Raw genomic sequence first — 22,335 nt, forward strand, 5'->3', positions numbered from 1 at the left:
TGTTGAAGAACTTTTCACTTGCATTTAGACTGTGCAAGAATCATTCTGAAATGAGATATCATGAAAGACAACATACATTTTTTTGCTTTATCTTGTTCGTAACAGAGATTAGTAGAGGTTTCAAAAGTATTCCAGCAACTCTTGAGGAAAAAGAGTCATGCATATTTTTCATCTCTTGTCTTGCACTGTCAGATACAGAATTACCAAAGATGAAGATTATTGATAAAATGGAAATAATCATATTTCTAGAACAGCATGAGCAATATGGGGTAAGATGTAATCCTTTTATTGAGCTGTTTCTTCTACTGGTAATACAAAGAGTATATTGAGCTGACTCCTAATTTAAGAAAAAAGAAAAAGTGTGGGTGGCTCATTACTTTTTCTCATAACATGACCTTTGTTTGGCATCTATGCTGGGCATACCCAGTTAGCTAAGAATCTGAGTCTTTGCCTCTTGGAGCAGGCTAGAAAAGTAACAAAGATAGGATTTTAATCACCACCTCCCCCATTTGAAAAAAAAAAAAAAAAAAAAAGGCAGTTCTGTATTTTGGTATGGTATTTTCCATTTAGTAATATAGGTAATACAAAATGATTTTGGTGCTTCAACTTGAGAGTTTGTTGAGTAAAATACTAAAGATTTTATTATTTTTTTTTAAGACAATAGATTTATGTGGGTGTCAGTAATCCGTATAATTCACACAAGAAATGAAGTGACAGTGATCTTCAGTGTGTGCTAATGAAGGTGAAAGATCCAGCTCTGCTTACTGTCATAGAGATGAAAGCTGAGTTGATTCATGAGAAGTTGACAGCGGCTTAGAAAAAGATACTGAAGATCAGTAACCTGAGGATAAATATTTTCTTTTAAAAATGAATATTAGTGAGCTATGTAGCTATATAACTTTGAAATGTTTGTCAGGTGTGTTTGTTAATACATAATAGAGAAGGTATAAAATTAGTAGTACTTATTGATTGTATATCACAGCAAAATATATCAGTGGTTCTCCAAATGGAGGGAGGAGATTAAATTACTTTCCAAGAAGTTGTTAAATGGTCAGTAAAGCATAGGATGTAAGATATGTGAGTACAGGGAAGCAGAAAAAAAACTTACTGTTGTCAGAAAGAACAGCCAGCTGATTTCCTGTGTAGGTACAAAGTGAATTAATGTTCCTGGAAAGATTTAATCAACCTGGTTGCCTTGTAAGACTTGAAGGGGGAGCACAGATAAAGGAATGTAGCATTTTCCCAAGAGGTGACGATTTTTGGTGAATGTGGTAAAGAGAAGATTCTCTCTGAGAGTAATGCCTGGGATATAAAATAAGGAAAAGATTTTGAATGTCTTACTACTACCCTCCCTGTAATATCATGACAGTTCTGTTTGCCTGCATGAGGAAGAACATGTTGATTTTATCTTAACTGAATAGAGTAAGTCTGTGTTACACAGGAGTGCTCTGAAAGTAATGCCTCCTATTTTATTAAATTGGCCTATGATGTCAGAGGCAGTTGTTGGTTGTATGGCAGTAGAGGCTGAATCTTCCCCCCAGTATTCCATTACATTTTGTTGCTGTCTGACAGAATGGCATTTGACATAGAAGTGCATATGAAGCAAATTGAATTCCTCCAGGAGGAAAAAATTGCACCCAGTGACATTCATTGACACCTGCTGAACATTTCTGGAGACCCAACAGCAGATTTGAGCACAGTGAAGTGGTGAGTGCTGATCTGATGATGCAGATTTTTGTGGGAGCATCATGCTGGCTCTTGTTCATTGTGGGGTGAAAGCGCATAGTTAATGGTGGTAACTATGCTGAAAAAATAGTGTTTGTAGCTGAAGGTTTGCTTTGTTAAACAAAGTTATTGTGCTCTTTGTGTCTGTTGTAGTTTCCATGGAAATAAATAGGAGGCATTACTCCTAAGAGTAGTAGGAGCAACCCTCCTAAGGCAGTGGTTGAAAACAGTTTCATGGCAGTTACAAATTTTCAGTCGTCTAACATATGAGATACAGAAAACTTCATTAACTCATTTTTGTTTCTTCTGCGTAGGCTTTTAGAAGCAGATATTTGTATCTTATTGAAGACTGCTTATGAGTCTTGCAAGATGAAGCAGGCATCAAACACATTAGTTGTGAGATGAGTTGTGAACTATGATGTAGATTTTACATATTTGTATTTTATAAATGAAGCAACCACATCATGTCAAAGCACTTCAGAGAAGAAATCTTGACAAACAGACGTTTATCATCTTAAGTTAAATTATGAACACATAATTTGAGGGGTTGGTATGGATGAATAGATTTGTATATTTTTGTATGAATATATGAGAGTTTTCTGATCTACAAATGCTGTGGGTCTTGAGAATAAGAAATTATCTGAAGAGTTCATTTCCTTATTCACAGTTCCAGGAGATTTGTTTGTGCTATGGCTTCAGCTATAGGTCAGGAGATTTGAAATCATGATTTGGCCCTTTGTTCCCAGCCCATCTAAGCCTTTGATCTCTGACATGAAGAGAAGAGTCACTGCTAAGATTAATGCAGCCTGTTCTTTGGTTATATGGATAATTGAAAATTGCAAATGTAGAGAAAAGTGTAGATGGATTGTATTTTTAATTTTTTTTTCTGCTTGTTATGTCTTTTGCAATACTTTCTGATCATTTCAGAAGAGGACCTGTAACTATAAAGTACAACAGCAGAAATATCACAGGGCTTGGGATGAGAACAATGTAATACACTCCTGCTCATTAATGAGGTGTGGCTTCTATGTGATTTTGCTGTCAATTTACATGCTGCAGGGAAACTGAGATTCTCTGAATGCATTTGTTTTTCTTCAAACATATTTGATTAAAAAAATATCTGGCAAAGTAGTTGATGAAGATACTTGATGCTTTTACACTTCATTTGAGCTTAAAAAACCTAAAAAAATCCCATTTAAGTTACAGTCTGAACTCATGTTGCTGTGTCTAAGAAAATGGATACTTAATATCTACAAGTCAGAGTTGTAAATCACCCTCACTTTAGAGAACTGGTTTCAGTTTTCTGCAGCTGAATGATATAAGCAATTTTGGTAATTGGAACTGCAGAAACTGCTGTCTTTGGAATTTCTTATTAAAGGAGAAAGATTTTTTTGTTCCATGGATTGGTGAGAAAGGGAGGTGATGAAGTCTCAAATATAATCTATGTCTTCTAGGCAGGAATCTGGAGTGGAAGCAAACTGAAATTGGAATGGAACATTTGCTTTCATCAGTGTTAAAAAGTCCTGTAAGGTCTGTTCAATAAAGAGAGATTCTTATAGAACAAACCAGATGCTTCCTCTGAGCTGTTGTCTTTTCCTGTTTTTATTGTTGTTTTCCTTTTGTCTTTCTGAAGTTCTCATCAATTCTGAATTTCAGATATGGAAAGTTTACACTGATGCCTGCAAAACATTCATTTGTTCTGTCAACTGTGTGTGTGTACTAGTGATTGTTATCTTACTGGTAGTTAAAATGCATAGAGTTTAAGAACATCTTAAGTGCTTTAAATGTGTAGATAGTTTGTGAATCAAATAAGAAAATCAATTTTTTATCCGTAGATGGAAATCTTATTCATAATACTTCTGTATGACCATGAATTAATACTTTGAAATAAATATAGCTAATACATGTTAAAAGTAACAATACATTTAAGTAAGTGTTTAGTGTACATTAAGCAAAAGCAATGATATAGAAGAATTAAACAGAGTGCTATTAAACTGTAGTTATTATAAACAAATTTTGTAAAGTATAATTATCCTTTTATAGTTCTTGGTAGAAAAGTTCAGTAGTATTCATAACATACTACACCTGAATAATCGAATATCTTACTCTTTTCAAAGCAGAATACCTCTGCTTTGAATAAAATATGTAATCTAAAAATATGTAATCTAAAATTCTACAAATTCTACAGTTTTAGAATTCTACAATTCTACAAATAAGCTATTGTGTATTTTCCTTAGATAGTGAGGAACGAGGAAAACTGAAAATGAAATCCAAATTTTTTAATCCTGGATAACTTCCTTTGCCAAAATTGTAATCCCATTGGTTTTGCTGTAAGCTGTTAATACTTTGGCAACATTTTAGAAGCTTTCTTTGTAATAAAGTGTGGGCATTTCAAGGTTGCGTGCATGATAGATCATAAAACAAATCGCACATTGCATGCTCTGTGCACGTGTCTTGCTGAAACATGAAGACATCAAAAAGATGATCTTAGAAGTGAAATCTCAGAGGCTGAGGAAAATACTTACTTCTCCAGGTCACATAGCTTTTAGGCAACACTTTTAACTATAAATCTCACTTTGTATTCTTGGATGCAGTTTTTTAAAATGCTATAACCTTTTAGTTAAGAGCATTAAAAAAAAAAAAAATCATTTTAAAACTGCATCTAAAACTGAGAAGGAACAAAGTAAATGTCTGAGATATGGGATTGAATTTAGTTCTGATGCTGGCTGTAGTGTTGCTTGGAATGATGGGTCTTTTAAGAGCACATCTGTCTATCTTAGAATCTCTCTTTGTGAAACATGTCTGCTGCTATCCCCAGCCTTCACAGATGTGTCAGGATATTTTACTGATTAATTATTAGAAAGATATATATTCTACTCTCTGAAGCATTTATCAATATAGTTCCTATTTGGACATAAATGAATTATATACATTGATTAGTATTATTTACATCACTGTTTTGTTTTTTAGTCTTTGAAATATTATGAAAACAAATTTTTAACTAGGTAATATTTTCTTTGATCTATAAAAAGCTTAATATTCCTCATGTTAACCACTATCAAATTAGTCTGTAAATAGCCATCCCATTAATTTCAAATCTCTTTAATTTGTCTTCTCTTTTTATTAGTTACTAGTTCCACAAAACTTTTTGGTTTGTGTCTTCCCAAGTGGGAAAAACAAACAAACAAACAAACAAAAAACAAAACCACAATTCTTGTACACTTTGGTTACCTACAGTTATTATACTGTGTCAGTAGTTTGTTTGTTTGTTTTTTTTTCCTGGAATGATCCCTAATGAAAACAGTAGTAGGGTGTCTTTGAACATTGAAATTGTAAAGTTTACAGTAGAATTTTGCCAGTATCAGTATTTTCAGAAGGTTCATAATGATTGTGTTAGATGCAACGAGCACAGAATCTGTTCCCTTTTTAATTAAACCCCTACCAAAAGCTAGTCAAATCTCATGCTTGGAAATGCTGATTTCCAGTGTTTCAGCTTCTGAATTGAAAATTATTTGGTGGAATTTTTTTTAGAGAATCTTCTTCTAGGTTGTAGAGAGAAAAAGAAAATGTATGATCAGGTTGGGCTGGGTACCATGGGAGTTTCATTTACAGAAATAGTCACCAAGCAGGTGAAGAGGGTGTAAGTGGTAAAATTATTCATATATAGTTTTACTCATGTTAACAAAGTATCTGAATGTGTAAGTTTAATAAGCTTGAGAAAGAGTGTCAGCTTGTAATAATATATTGGTAAACATGTGGATTTGTGAAGGCACCATTTCTACTACATGTTAATGGATGGAAAGTCTTTCCAGAAGAGTTCAGAGACAAATCAATCCTCCCTAATTCATGGATCCCAAGGTTCTCCCTTCCCTAAGAGAAAAGCTGTAATTCTATAATATGGTATTTTAAATAATGAGCAAATGGAAAGTATACTTTTCAATCTATTCTTATAATCACAAAGATTTGTTTTGTCATTCAGATCATTGCTATGAAATGTGTTTGATAAAAGCAGAAAAAAGAAAAAAAAGGAAATAATCTGTTAGGTTTTTTTCTGTGACATTTTAGTGATTTTCCCCTCTTCTACTTTTCCTTTTTCCTGTCTGACTTGAGCAAAGTAAAGGCAAGATAATAAACTCTTAATGAAAACATTCCCTACTCCTCACCCTTCTCCGTGAAATATTTCATAGTGGAAGGGAAATCTTATGTTATTCTGAATAATTTCTACTCTGGGAAACTAATTTAATTATCTGTTAGTTATGTTTATATCAGGCAACAGTTTATAACTTGCATGAACCTATGTAGCCATCTTTAATCTTTCTCTTCATTTGTATCAGTCCTCTAGCAAGTTGGCTGTCTCCCATTATTAATGAGCAAGTGTCCTCTCAGGTTTCAGCTCACGGAACCTGAAGGGAGTATAAGGTCAGTCCTTTCAGACCAGATCTCTGGACTGACATATGGTAACTGAAGGCACCTCTCCACATAAGAAAAAGAATGTCAGTCTTACACAGAGTCTCAAAATATTAGTAGAGCTCATTCTTGCACAACTCATTCAGTAGTCCAATTTTCACCTCTACAAATGTTGGAAATAGAAGTAGAAAGAATAGTGACTGATGAAAAGTCTACTGTCAGCTCAGCAGCAGGCTGTTTATATCCAAGTGAGTCTTTTTGTATAGTAAAATGACTCAGATTTCTTAATCCCAATAGACAAACAGATGCCAAAGGATGCTCTCAGAATGAAGTAAAGCACAGATGATACATTGCAAAAAATGACTTCTATTATTTTTCTGACTGACTTAAATGATCTCAAGTACCAACATTATTACAAAGAAATGTATATTAGATTAAATTGGTTAAATGGTTGTGTGTCAGAAGATGTGAGTATGTACTATAATTCTCATGCATGTATATGTAGGTAGCAGAAAGTATCTGTCTCAGTACAGTAATGTCAAATCGCAGTTTTATCTTCTGAGATGAATGGAAGAAGAAACTGAAGTATAGGAGGAACTTATTTTAGCAGTTTCTATTCAACAGAATAAGTCTGCTGTATTGTTACAATCAGAATGAATGTAGTATAAGCAACTGGGGCATAAGTGGGCGTGCTTCGTATCTTAGATGCTGAGGAAGCCTGTCTGTCTCCGTTGAATAAATGTAATGTGCAAGTATCCTACCAAGTCCATGGAATCTGAATGAAACCAAGTGCATATTATGCTAAGCGTTTGTGATATCTCTGATATGCTGAATCTGTTACATGGATGTTACTACTGTTATGGTTTATTTTTCATTTCAAAAATAGAACTATCCCCCACCCTCAGCCCCACCACAGTTACTTAGTTTGGAATTAAAAAAATGAATTTTAGAATAGAAATCATCCCTCTGTTATGCCAATATAGTCTGTTCTACAGCAGCCTCTTTTATTAATCCTATGTAAAATCTATGATTCTAAAACCAGAAACCAGACCCTTATCTTCAGAGACACCATATCTACAATCAAATAATAAACTGAATAATATTAAGAGCTTTAGTAGGACCTGCTAAACTGTGGATTGTCTCTTGATTAAAGTGGCAGGCAATCTGCTAGCTCGGGTAATGCTTGAAATTTGACTACATCTTGACTACCATATTGTACAAAATGAAATGAACAGGCATATTACCCTTTAAAATGTTGTCTGCCAATTGTGTTTATCAGTTACATACAGTTTTTTTGTTCTTTTTTTCTTTCAAAACTGTTGATGGTTTTCTTCAAAAGAATCTAGGTTAATATAAAACTGATACCTTGTACATAAACGTTTGGGCCAAAGTAGGAATTCATTTAACATTATGGAGAGCCAGATAATTTTGTGCAACTCCAAAGGAATTAAATGATTGTGGTATATAGTTGGCAATTTATTCATTATTCTTTGAAATTGTTAGTTAATAGGTAGTCACTGGTGGAAGCATTAATTAGGCTTTAGAAGTTTTGTGAATGACAAAGGAATTAAATTGAAATTCAAAATATGAAAATAAGAACACATTCTGATATCCACTGTGACTATATTAAATGCAAAATAATATGACTGATTTTACTGGCATCACAAAACTGACGTTGGAAGTAGGCATTTTTTATTTCCTCTACACTTCTTAGTTAATGTAAGGATTTATTACCTTAGGAGATTAATAATAGTATACAGAGTTGTTCTTAATTTTTAATAATAGGAAAAATAAAACGTATGTGTAAATTATCTATTTATTTAATCTATTTATTTAAGCTAGAGTTGCCAGGGAAGGGGATCCTGAACCCAACCCACTTCAAGGCTGATGATGGTAATGGGTGTCCTGGGCCTGGAGTTGGATCACAGGCCAGGAAGGCAGCACCTAAACTACAGGATAGGGGAACTCCAACTGGTAAATCAGCCTCCACGGAAGCCCATCTCAAATGGCTGTACAATAATGCATAAAGCATGGAGAACAAGTAGGAAGAGTTGCAGGCGTGCGTATCCAGAGGGGGCTAAGATGTCCTTGGCATCACTGAGATGGCTCTCGTAATTGGACAGTAGGAATAGACAGGTATAAAGTCTTTACAAAAGACAGGCAAGGAAGAAAGGGAGGGAATTTTGCCTTCCACATCAGTGATCAACTCAAGTCCATGGAGCTCCACCTGGTGATGGATGAGCAAAGTTTATGGGTTAGAGTAAAAGGGAAGGCAAGGGGAAGGAGACACCATATGTGGGGGTCTACTACAGGCCAGCCAAGCAGAAAGACCGAGTGGATAAGACCCTCTATAAACAGATAGGAGCAGCTTCACTTTCACAAAAACATGGTCCTTGTGGGTGTCTTCAACCACTCTGATATCTTTCGAAATAACAACAAAGCAGGGCATCAGCAATTGAAGAGGTTCCTGAAATGCGTTGATGATAACTTCCTCTTCCAAATTGTACAGGAACCCATGGGAAAAGGTGTTATTTTGGCCCTTATCCTCACCAGTGAGCAGGGGCTGGTGAGTAATGTGATGCTCAAGGGCAGCCTTGTCTACAGTCACTGTGAAATAGTGAAGTTCAAGATCCATAGGGTGTCAAGGGGGGTGCACACCAATCTTGCTCTCTCGGAGCTTCAGGAGAGAAGATTTTGACCTTTTGAGGGGACTGCTTGTCAGAGTAACATGGGATAAAGCCCTGAAGAGAAAGGAGCCCAAGAAAGCTGATCAGTATTCAAGGACCACCTCCTGCAAGCCCAGAAGCAGTGTATCTCAAGAAAAGGGAAGGCAAATAAGAATGCCAGGAGGCTTTTGTGGATCAGCAAGTTGATCCTGGACTTACTTCAGTGCAAGAAGAAAATCTATGGGGAATAGAAGCAGGAATGGATTACCTGGAAGGACTACAAAGAAGTTGTAAAAGCAGCCAGGGATCAGTCTAGGAAAGCTAAAAACCAGATGGAATTAAATCTAGCCATAGACACAAAGGGGAACAGGAAAAATTTCTGTGAGTATATCAATGATAAAAGGAAGGCCAGGCAATATATAGGCCCTCTCCAGAAGGAAACTTGTGACCTGGTCACAGGGGATGTGGAGAAAGCTGATATACTCAATGATACCTTTGTCTCACTGCTCACCAGGAAGGGCTCTAGCCATATCACCCAATTTGCAGAAAGCAAAGGTAAGAACTGGGAGAAGGAAAATCTGCCCACTGTAGGTGAAGATGGGGTTCAGTACCATCTAAAGAACCTGAAGGTGCACAAGTCTGTGGGATCTGACGAGATTCATCCATGGGTTCTGAGGGAAATGCATGTTCTCTCAGAAACTGCAAAGCCATTATCCATCATATGTGAAAGATCATGGCAGTCTGGAGAAGTCCCCACTGACTGGAAAAGGGGAAACATAACTTCCATTTTAAAGACGGAAGAATAAGTAAGATCTGGGGAACTACAGACCAGTCAGTCTAACATCTGTGCTTGTTAAGGTCATGGAGCAGATCCTCCTGAAGGCCTTTCTAGGGCATATGAAAAAGAAAGATGAGGTAATTAGTGGTGGAACCAATATGGCTTCACTAGGGGTGAGTCATGCCTGACAAACTTGGTGTTTTTTAATGGAGTTACAGCATTAGTGTTTCAGTTGGTTTAGTGGCCCTTGACTCAAATAAAGAACTTTTGTTACTTAACGTAAGGGGGAAAGATTAGGGTGGATATGGTGGATGAAGGATGAGCAACTGATGTCATTTACATGGACTTATATAAATCATTTGACACTGTCCCGCATGACATCCTTGTCACCAAATTGGAGAAAAATGGGTGTGATGGATGGACCACTTGCTGTACAAAGTGGTTGCACTCAAAGAGTTGTGGTCAATGGCTCAGTGTCCAAGAGGAGACCAGTGATGAGTGGCCTTCCACTGGAATCAGTGCTGGGACCAGTGTTGTTAACGTCTTTATAGGTGACATGGACAATGGGATTGAGTGAGCCTTCAGCAAGTTTGATGACACCAAGTTGAGTGGTTAGAGGAAAGCGGTGCCAACCAGAGGGACCTAGACAAGCTTGAGTGGTAGGCTCACGCCAACATCATGAGGTGGCCAAGTGCAAGATTCTGCACCTTAGGTAGGTACAGTCTGTCTCAAGCACAAATACAGGTTGGGTGGAGAATGGCTTGAGAGTAACCCTGAGGAGAAGGATTTGGAGGTGTCAGTTGATGAAAGACACGAACTGGCAATGTGCATTTGCAGCTCAGGAGGCCAACCATATTCTGGGCTGCATGAAGGGAATTGTGATCAGCAGGTCAAGGGAGGTGATTCTACCCCTTTACTTGAGTGCTGTCTTGAGACCCCAGTTGGAGTACTGTGTCCAGTTCTGGGTCCCCAGCCACCTCTAGAGAGAACCTCCTCTATAGAAACAGGCTGAGACGTGGAACTCTTCAGCCTGAAGAAGAGAATCTACGAGAGAGGTTGTGGATACCCCTTCTCTGGAGGCATTCAAGCCCAGGCTGGATGGGGCTTTGAGAAACCTGGTCTAGTGGAGGGGTCCATGCCTATAGTAGAGGGGTTGTAAGTAGATGATCTTAAAGGTCCCTTCTAACACAGACCATTCTATGATTTAAGAGGCAATAATTAAAGAACAAAACAGAACAAATCAAATGCAATAAAAATTAAATTCTGTTTTTGCTATGTGTATTTGTATTATACATATATACATGTATATATGTAGGTATGGAATTAAATCCAATCTTTTTATGCCAATTGTCTCTATTACCTACTTTTCTTAAATCAGAACAGCCACATTTTGAGTGGCAGTGATTTTGTAAGACAGAGTTCTTCATTGACTGAGTGACCTTTGGCTCAAATCAAGGACTTCGTTGTTTCGTGTAAGGAGAAATATGAGAGAACATGTGACAAAAGTGGGTTGAAAAAGCAAAGGTAAGTTTACAGGTCCACTGAGGCTAGTCAGCTAACTTCAGTAGCTATAGCAGGTGCAAGCATACGTCTTTGCCAAGAAACTTTGTGTTGACAGCCTGATGAAAATTCATGCAAATAAGTGTTTCATGTCACAACTCAGCATTTGGTACATGAAAATTATGCTGATTTTGTAAAATTAAACTGTCATTTTATGGAGAAAAATATTTAGAGTTGCTGTGTTAGAGTTTTCAATCATGTGAACATAACTACAGGCTGACTCCAAAATCTATGCCTCCAAATCTTTGCTCTGCCTGCTGATTTTCAGCAGTTATGTAGCCTCTTTTGCATAACTCTTTCTGCTGCTGAAACTTCAGTGCTTTTAGGAGCTGAATTTCTGGCATCTCTAAAATTTAATTATGTTGCCCACTGTGAGGACACGTATTTTACTTCTCTGTGGAGGGCTGCTCTTAGAGTTATGCCTCTTACGTTATTGTGTTGGCCCCCAGTATCAGAACTGGATGTCAGTAGTGTGGCAATAGAGGTTGAATGTTCCTGCCACTATTCCATTACATTTTGTTTTTGTGCAATATATGCATATGAAGCAAAGGGATGGAATTGAATTCTCCCATGTAGAAAAAATGGAACTCTCTGACATTTGTTGGCACTTGCTGAACTTTTAGGGAGACACAATGAGGCAGTAAATGGTGAGTTTCAGCAGTGGTGGGTCACCTCTGCTGCTGCAGATATTTACCAGTGCCCGTGAAGGCTCTTTTTCATCACTGGTAAAAAATCATAGCTCATGTTGGTGACTATGTTGAAAAAATAAGTGTTTTGTAGCTGAGAATTTTCTCTGTCAAATGGTATTATGGTGCTCTCTGTATCTGTAATTTTCATGAAAGTAAATAGTTGCATAACTTTTGGAGTGATCTAGGTAAAATCAGAGAATCATTTGAGTTGGAAAGGACTTCTTTTAAAAGTTGTTCAATTCCCCTGCAGTGAACAAGGAGATCAGCTAGATCAGGTTGCATAGAATGTTATCCTGCCTGACCCTGAATGTTTCCAGGGAAAGGGCTTCCACCATCTCTCTGGTCAACCTGCTCCAGTACCTCACCACCCTTATTGTAAAGAACTTCTTCCCTACATCCAATCTAAATATCCCTTTTAGCTTGAAACCTTTTTCTCTTGTTTTCTCACAACAGACTGTGCTGAAGAGTCTGTCCCCTTCTTCTCCTTTAGATACTGGAAGTCTGCTAACAGATCTCTTCAGAGCCTTCTCTTCTCCAGGCTGAGCAGCCTCAGCTCTCTCTGCCTGTCCTAGCAGGGGAGATGTTCCATCCTTGGGCCTTTTTTTGGCCCTCCTGTGGATGTCCTCCAACAGAAACATGTCTCTCCTGTACTGCCTGTATTACAGGTTTTTCTATCACTCAAAACAAATTTAAAATAGCCAGATCTATTTCTAGGCTATTTTTCCTCAAGGTAGAACAGGTACACTCTAACCTGTAGTGAAGTATATCACCAGATACAGTACTATAGATTATAAGGTCTTTGTAACATTAATCAAACAGATATTCTTGCCAATTTCATTTTCAACTTTTATATTCTTGATTTCATGATCTAAGCATGTTGTAGGTTAACCCTAGCAGGCTAAGCAGAAAACAGCTACTGACTCACTTGTCTGCAGTGGGATGAGCGACAAAAGGGCAAGAGTTGAACATAGTGTAACTGGAGAAAATCATTGAATTTGTCTGGCCTTCTAAATTGGGTTGCACTTCTTGAGTATTGTGTAAAAATTCGGTAAGCAGTCTATTTCTTCCAATAACAGTTCCCTTTGGAGAAATGTAAAATATGTGTTAGCATCAGTTGAAAGTGTTCAGATTTTTTTCATTCGATCCTATATTTTCATCACATTGCTCCTTGCATAGCTACCTTCTTGTGCCATCCTCTAACCTTAAGAAGATCTTGGCCATCTTATGTTTCATTTTATTTCTTTTTTGTATCCAAATTAAGTCTACTGTTCTAGCTTTGATAAGAGAAAATGTGAAAATGAAACATTGAAATCTGCTTTAAATTTCAAAATGACTGTTAGTGGTATATAGTCAAAATAATAGGAAGAGAGTGTATGTTTTATGTGGGAGGACAGTGCGTTATACCTGATTGCTTTTTCTGTGTAAAAAATGCAGTTGGTTATCTGGACCTCTGCTCTTTCTGGAAAATACAAGATATGCAGAGTGGTTACTTCATTTTTTTCCCCACTGTAGAACAGTAACTGTGTTGTTGGAAGTCTTTTTTGAAGTGTGTGTGTTACATGGAGGGGTACTTATTCACGGAAGGAAATGTGAAGGATCTGTTTCTCTAGTTGCTAACCATCAGAAATGCTTAATCTTCATAAAAATATGGAACAGGAAGGGATTTTACACTGTATAGGGAAATTTCATTTACATTAGGCCCGTTGATTCTGTTTTCTTTCTGCTGATGCACCACCTCTAGGCATGCCTCTGAGTAATATCTTAACAGGCGTATATATAAAGACAACTACATATTTACCTTAGCATATAAAGAAATGACACTAAATTAAACAAAAAAACAAACAAACAAAAAAACAAACAAAAAAACTATTAAGATTTCTGGCCTAAAGACCAAAACAAATATGGTTGTGATTAAAGCTCTGTCCCATTCAATAGGAAGATTGTGTCATGTGAGTGGCAAGTATTTTTGTTTTTTGAACTAAGTTCATGAAAATTAAAGACCTAAACGTTTTGTTTAGATTTCCTAGAAGCATTAAAAAAAAACTCCATAAGAGTTTATAGGAGAATCTGTAATGCTTTGGCTTTTCTCTCTGAAAATTTTCTTTTTTTATTCTTTGGGAGATAGAGTGCTTAATCATTGCAGAAGAAAAGGGCCATCTGGGAGGTTAAACTCACTACCTCCCTTAGGCTGAAAGAGACATCAACTCTAAAAGTCAATTTAAAAGAAAGGCTTCCTTTTGTTGTAAATACTTTAAAAGGCTCTGCAGTGTTCTTCAGACTGGTCACTGTTTGGTCTTTCTACTTCAAAGATCCCTTCAGACAGTAAGCATCTAAATGTAAAGTCTTGCTGAGAATGCTGTGAATTTTTTTCAAGGCTTGCACAAGTAAATAGGCCTGGATTTTAATGCGTCATGTAGTCTAGCCCCCTATGTTCTAATCACAAAAAGATATATATGCTCTGTGCTAACGTACATCTAAAAATTTTTGCTGTTTTCCAAAGTTCTCTGTATATGAAACCTATGACTAAAAACATCTTTGAGAAGCAGATCTGTCTCTGTATGTCTAACTATAAACTTAACGTGTTGCGTTAGCTATTGCTTTTTAATGAAAAAATAAAGATCATTTTCCCTTCACTCTCTTGGCAGTTCCTTAAATGAAAGTTCTAAAATTTACTGTAATAAATTTTAAAAAGTTCTAAAATCTACTGTAGTAGATAAGAGAGGGAGATAGGGAAGGCAACTGACAAGTGAACACTAAAGGAGTAAGCTGATCAGTGTGTTGACAGGCTGGAACTCCAGCACAGTATTTTATTATTAATTTTAGTAACTTGAATCAGCTAAGAAACTGGGATGCTGCACAGCTGGTGATGCCCATCTGTATATTTCTGGGGCAATTTACAATTCCCTGCACCTTTGCCTGTAGGTTTACTTATATAATTGAGAAATGTTGGTGTTTTTTTTTTCTCAGTAATAGTCAAATATGAAAGTCTCTGTAATCTGTCTGAAAGCTCTTATTTACATAATCACTGCAGTTTCTGAACAAAGGCCGATTAAGTAGGCATGTTTTGTTGATTAGCTGAGATCCATTGTAAGCACCTTATTAAGAAACAATTGGAGTAATTCTTTGTGTTTGAATTGTCTGTTGCTCACACATGCTACTGCCCGTCCAGGCTGCCAACTATTGCACCAGATACTAACTAGCTAAATATTTAATTATCATTAGAGATGCTTGAATAACATAAAAATGGGTAACAAAGAGAAGAGTCTTTTATATTGAGCTAGGAAGGGCCTTCAGAAGGTATAAAGAAGATATAACCCTTCATGTATTTGGGAGGCATGTATCCCAGAGGATGAATTTCTTATTCAGTGCTAGTGGAAAATTGTAATCTTGGAACCTTTTTTTTTTTTCCATCGTGTTGCTTTTGTGGAAAGTAGTTTTGTTTCTCAGCTGCCCATCATTAGGCAGACTGTTTTATCAGAAACATCTTAACAAATAGTCAGATGTAAACATTCAAAATACTGGCCATTATTTCATTCTGAAGTAGAAAACTGGACTTCTGGAATTTTTTTGGCAAAACAGAAGGGAAAAACACAGGGATGGCACTCTTTCCCAGTATTATAAGGAATGGTTAGGGCTCTTAGTAGATTCAGCAGAGAACATGTTTTGCACCATGGAAGGTGAGAGGTGTGTGCTGCTGGGTCTTGTCTATCTTCTCTCTGTCTGTCCTTGTATCTCAATGAAGCTAATTAATAGTGGAAACACATCTGATAGCTGAGTAAGTGTAAAATGTGAATCAGTGAGAAATTCTCAACCATATATGTTCATTGCAATGTGTTTTGTCCATGAAGCCAAAGGAGTAGTAAAACCAGTAATAGTCTACATTGTCTCAAAATTGCAACCTGATTCAATTTCTGAGCTATGAAGTTTGGCTTTTAATGCACTTTAATGCCACAAAACACACAAAAATATGTACCTGTATCAAAAGGGATTAAAGCAAAGAATTGTTTTAGTTCTTTTTGAAATGGAAAACAAGACTCTTCCTGGGGATAAACCCCCCTCAGGAATTTCGAGAGCTGTAACATCACAGAAAATTTTAGCTTATAGTGAGGCAAAGTAATAAAAGCAGTTCAGCTGGAATTTCTTAAGTGATACAGTTTTACTGTCTATCATATCATCAGTTGCTTTTTAACATCTTATTAATATCCAGGAAACAAATACTTGATTTTGTATTGATATAATTGCACTTTATGTTTCTTAACAATCTGTCAAAAATTATGAGAAATATTTTTACGGTCTCTGCTACAGAAAGATAGGAAGCTGAGTATCTTTAAAAAGAATATTAGAGGTACAAATGAGTTAATTTACCGTTGTTTTATAATGCTTCTGTACAAACTGAACTTTCTTTACTTACGTATAAAGATGATATCTGTCACCAACCAACTTTTGATTATTACATATATGACACAGAAAATAAGCCAAGTAATTGGCCCCAAGAGATGCTATCCCATCTGAGTCCTTCTGTGATTCTGTGGAGAATCACACAGCAGACCACACCCGTGAAGATACGGAGAAAGGAATAAGGGTTTATTTCCACCAAAGCAGCAGCTTTGTCTGTGCTTTTTTTAGTGAAAAATATTAGCCCTCCTTCTGGCTTAGTCTTTAACCCAGTACTCAATTTCTATTTGTGTGTTTGTCCTTTTGGGTTGTGTCCTCTAGTAAGGTTAATTCACTCATTTTAGGGAGGCATTTGATTTAGGTTGCTCCAAGCGAAATGTGTCAATCCTTCTACCTTTGGCCTGAAGGTATTTTTTTTTCAGTATGCTAGAAGGACTCTGCCCTTAGCGATTACAGTATATCTGATTGATTGGCTGCAATCTATAATACTGCAGGTATGACATTATCCTCTCCCCATAATGCGGTTCTTTCTGAGTTCAGATGAGGTGCAATTTCATCAGGGACTATTTCAGCCCTTTGTTTCACCGAGCTTAACCTTAAAAAGGCAATATTGATTTCCTATTAAAACCACAGTTTTACAAACTGCAATAACTAGAAAAATTTATGCTTATAATAATAATAAAAAAGAAATATATGCAATATCAAGCTGCTCATTATGTGTATTGAACCAAGATTTATAAATTATAAACCATCTACAACAGTTGTATTTGTACTGTGATAAGGAGGAGCTCATACAAAAGTAAAGGAAGACTTAAATTGAATTGAAAACACAGAAAAAAAATACTGTCTTTCATGAAGACAGAACATGTTGGCTGAAAGAGTTTTAAAATATATATCTTATTTTAATTAATACTAGTGCATCTGACTATTAAAACAATGAAGTATGTTAGTGGAAAAGCATAATATGTCAATAGCATTTCTATTCTAAGTTAAATCAGTGATAAAAGAAAATGTCCTGCGACTCTTTATGGACATTATTTTTTCTATGTATGTATTCTAAAGTTGTAAATAAACTGATAAAGATTTGTGAGATTTTGGATTCCACATTTTAAGTATCCTATTGCATTTTTTGTAATATTGGAAGAACGGGCATGTATGGATGAATAACAAAACAGAGGCAAAATAATACTTGTTCTTAGCTTAATAAATTAAACAGATATTTACATGACTGAAAATAAGAAAGTATACTAACACAAGATAAAAGAGGTTCACTTCTCTATTAGATAGAGGAAGGAAAACGTTGGTGCAAAGCAGCTCTTGGTATTTTCTGTTAGTAAATGTATTTTATAGATTGCAAGCCCTAAGTCTGCTAAAGTTCTCTTGTCCTATTATTTTAAAATTTAGACAAGTTGGTAAAAAGCTGAATAAGAAAATATTTCATAAATAAGAATCAGTTATTTCTTGTTCAAGACACAGAACAAAACTGCAATAATGTCACCAAAATGAGTCCACCTCATTTACTGTCAGTGTTGAGCCATAATTGTTGAAATGCACAACAAGCATCTGTTATAAAATTACTCAATTAATTAGTCTGGAATTTGGGAAATGAACAGTCCCATGTAAGAAGCATGAGGATTTGTAACAATAAAAGTCAGGCTAGAATAGTGTTATCTTCTTTACAAACTGTAAAATGCCTTGTGATTGGGAACACGGAATGGAGAGTGGAAGGTTTTAGAAGAGTGAAAAGAGAAAAGTTTCCTGAGGAGAGACTAGCTGTTCACACACAACTCTGATGTTCAGTAAGCTTTAATATAACACCTCTGCATCTGAACAACAAAGAACAGTTGAGGATTACTTTGACTGCAGTTATTTGTAGATGACTGGGCTCTCTACTTAGATCTTTTCGTTAGTCTAACAAGAGCCTACTTTAGTTGTTCTGGTAAGTTGTTTATCACATCTTTGGTCCTTTTACTCCCGTATTACAATGCCTGAGAAAACAAGGGAAGCTGTCAGTTTTAAAGAACAGAAAAATAAGAAAGCCCTACAGTTATTATTTCTCATGTTCTGAAACACAAGAAGGACTTTTTACTGAGCTCATCAATCACCAGAAAAGTCATAGGCTCATTACAGCTGCTGGGACTAATGGAACATGTATAGTTAGGTAAGAAAGAGTAAAAAAAAAAAAATAGTTAAAAACAGACAAGTTATTAAGTATAAGAATTCATAGAATTGTAGAATATCCTGAACTGAAAGGGACAAAAAGATTGTGAAGGCCAACTCCTGGCTCCATTCTGGACCATGCAAAATTCAAACCATAATTCTGAGAGCATTCTGAGTTATGTATTCTTAAGCATTCATTGAGCAGTAGTATATGCCTAGTGTAATATATGTGATTCTAGAATATTGAGAGGTCTGAGATGAATGTTCACCCTTTAAGAAAGTTGATAGGTTATCTCTAGGTTCTCTTGTCTCTGGGGATACCTTGTTAATGTTCACCAGATTCATGTTTTGGAGCTTGTTGGGCAAAACTGCTGTCCATTATTTTTCCCTGAGATGACTGCTATCTTCTGAAATTACAGAATTCAGTTCGGATTGAAGCCTGTTGAAGATCAAACGTGAGATTTTGCTGAAAATACAAGCCAAGCTATGGATTTCCATTATCCGTTAAGGAATGGTATATTAAAAATTAAATCCTTACTAGTACTAGTGATGGATACAGAGACATTTCTAACAAAAATATTATATAACAATTGTATCATTATATATACAATAAACAAACTAGAAGTAAACAAATGCCTTCAAATAATCCATTAACAGAAAAAATACATATAGCAGATAGTATCAAATCTATTACAGTCAGAATCTGATTGATAGTAGAAAGTATTTTAATAAAGGCTCTTATTTAAAGTATGTTGGTAGTTCCTAGTAATTGCTAGAATACTTGACAGTTTGGGAAAAAGAGAATAATCTTAGGAAATAAAAAAATAGTATTTTACAGAATATGTCAGAATGCTCTCACATTCATTTCAATCTGTCATATTACTTACAGAGTTATAAATGTAACCAAGTTGCAGCCTGAGGTCTATAAATTCTTCCTTCACAGGTATTGTTAATGTACAGTAAAGTTTTGCTTTCTTTTGGTTTTCTTTCCCTCTTTTCCCCCATCTCATGTGTTTATTCAAAAAACGGAGAAGGACAGCAAGATGAAGGATGGTTTTCTGATGTCCATACTTTAGCACTGACATTGATAGATTCCTCTGATAAATGACAATATTTGTAATTTATCAAAAATAGAAACTCTAGATCAGTGGTAAACTATGTATACAGTCACCATAGCACATTTTTGAGGCAAGACCAACATAGCATGATACAAGACAGAGCAAAAATAGATGTTGTTATTTCATCATTTGAAGATCTTCTTGAAGGAAATAAAACTATTCTGAGGTATTTCTTTCTTAACTTTAACTGATAATTGAACAGCAAAATTGATTTATGTATCAACAGTTATATTATCCTGAGTTTTGATCTCGCTGAAAGAAATACTCATTTTTAACCTGTAGTGAAAATTTCCTGTTGCCTGAGTTGATTTTCAAAAGTACAACGAACCGTGGAGCCTTGTCCAATGGCTGATGTATTTTCATTTTTATAGTGAAGCTTATATTTAAGTCATAAGTGATCTGCTCTATATACTGCTAATGATTATGAAAGTGACACAATAAATTAACTTATTCTATATGAATACTTATATTATTTTGGTTTTGTAATCACACAGAAAAAACCACAGGTGTTTTTTCAAAATCAGTATTAATATACATTTTTCTTTTTTCTTTTTCTTTTTTCTTTTTTAATAACCCTCATCATTATACAGTTACAATTTTTTTTGGAAGTGTATATCATGTTTTTATTGTGTTACCATGTAACCTTCAATAATCACCTTTTTTGTGAGTGTGATAGAAAGCCTGTATGCCTCTAAGTCTATAATACTTTCATTGGCTTAGTGCTTAGAAATGCTAAACATTTTTAGACTCTTTTCCATTGTTAGGCAATTGATAGATATGTTTATTGTGTGTTGCCATATTATATCACACATTCTTTGTGCTGTAATACATATTTGTGTGTAAGTCTATCTATGCATATTTTATAGAACAGTCATACTCCAAGAACAGGGACATCATCCTCATCTCGTTCTGGTTTTATGCCAGTAAAAAATTCAAGCAAATATTCCAGATTCATTTTAGTATCTGATGTCTAAAGGCTTAACTGACATTAGAATTAAACTTGTTCTGTAACTCAGTATAGAAAATACAACTGCATGAATAGCAGTTGAATAGGGAGAGGATGGCTTTGGCAGTTAAATCCAAAAATCAGAACCTTAAGCAAATTCATATTTGTTTTGTCAAATTGAGTAATTGGTAAATATTTGACTTAATATTACAATTTGGGGACATTTCGAATTGATTTTTTAAAAGTGATCTTTTTGCAGGAGGAAGATCAGCATCTTCTTGCTGTCTGGTGTTCTGTCAGTTCAGTTATCTTGCAGTGCATGGCACCTGTCTCCCATAAAAATCAAGCTTCAGCTTCCATTTGTGAAATTGCTGTCCGCGCTTCTTATATTTCATGGCAGTGCTCCAAAATATTTGGGGTCAACAATGGAGTATTGGTTCTCAGCTCCTCCTATTCATCATCAACTTCATATAAACCAAAGGAAGGACTAAGATTCATGTATTCAACTTCAAAGAAAGCTAGAAAAATTCCATTGACTTATTGTGCCCCATGTAAAGGGAGATAAAAGAGTAACTATTATTGTATTATGGACCATGTTAAGACTCTGGTAAATCAGATGGTGAGTAGAAACACTTTTTTTTTTTTTTTTTTTTTTGGCACCCCTTTAGTGTTGCCTGGCATGGATTCCGGATGTTATGCTTGCCAAATGGGTTTTGTGGCCACAGAGGTGGGATTTGCTTCCAACTTGTAGGATGGACAGACTGAGAGTTACTTGCCTTGATTTTCCAAGGTTTCTTATCAGTTCACTTGTAATCTCTTTCCTAACCTCCATTTTGATGTTACCAAGTAGTTCCTCTTCTAACTGAAAAAGACAAGGTATAAAAAGGAAGAATTACTGTTATTTCCAAGTTGTCTAGATAGATTATGGAGGGCAAGAAGGCCAAATTTACTAAGATTTATAGACGTCTAGAGTTTATTCAAATAGGAATTATTTAACTAAGTACGTAGGAGAATAACAGTGGAACTAATTTGCCTAAGGTCAGAGAAAGAGAATGCATCAAGGTGAGAGATGAACTGAGGTTTTCCATGTCCTATAACCATTCATTTAGCTACAGGGCATATAATCTCAGATGCTTTTGCAGTTAATTTTAATAGACACTGACAATATAGACATACTTTTTTTCTGTTTTTTTTTCTGTTGTTGTATTTTCTTATTTCAGGATATTGCAGAGAGATGAGGTTAGATGGTCAGCCGTTACAGCATATCCACATTTATAGATCTTAGCTGGCTTTCCAACTGGATCAACTATTTTACTGTACTGCCAATTTTTTTTTTTTTAATCTCTTTACGGGTAGAAAGATGATTGTTCTACATTAGCTATTGTTTCACATAAGCAAAACCATTCTCAGTGCTGACAGATTTATGATTAAGGTGGCTGCAAAAATGTTCCCACCATCAGTGCATAATGGATGCTTTGTCAGTAAGCAATTTTCCTCCATTCACAGAGGTACAATTATCATCTTTGCTGAACTGAGTACAGTTTTGAGTGCTTCATGGAGCTTTAGTGTTTCTAGTTGTCTGCGTAGAACAGTAGTTCATCTCCTGTCTGATCCAACTAGATACCTCATATAGATCATTCAGAATTTGCTTTCTGAGACTTCTCTGAATTAGGTCCTGTGTGCATAGTAGTGACTACATCCAGAGAAAGGCAACAAATATAGCTAGGGGACTGGAGCACAGGTCTTATGAGGAACAGCTGAGTAAACTGGGATTGTTTAATCAGGAGAAGAGGAGGGTCAATGGAAACCTTATTGACTTCTATAACTGCCTGAAAGTAGGTTGTGGCAAGGTGAGAGTCAGTCTCTTCTCCCTGGTAACTAGTGGTAGGAT

The 22,335-nt window shown here is 35.8% G+C and overlaps 1 protein-coding gene across 3 annotated transcripts in view; it reads left to right on the forward strand.

The window, feature by feature from the left end:
- Window positions 1–22,335, forward strand: part of CDH12 (cadherin 12) — a 329,076-nt gene that overhangs the window by 161,038 nt on the left and 145,703 nt on the right. The window lies entirely within an intron of this gene.

The sequence above is a fragment of the Tympanuchus pallidicinctus genome, unplaced genomic scaffold (genome assembly GCF_026119805.1).
Source record: "Tympanuchus pallidicinctus isolate F22 unplaced genomic scaffold, pur_lepc_1.0 scaffold5, whole genome shotgun sequence".
In the NCBI taxonomy this organism is placed as follows: Eukaryota; Metazoa; Chordata; class Aves; order Galliformes; family Phasianidae; genus Tympanuchus; species Tympanuchus pallidicinctus.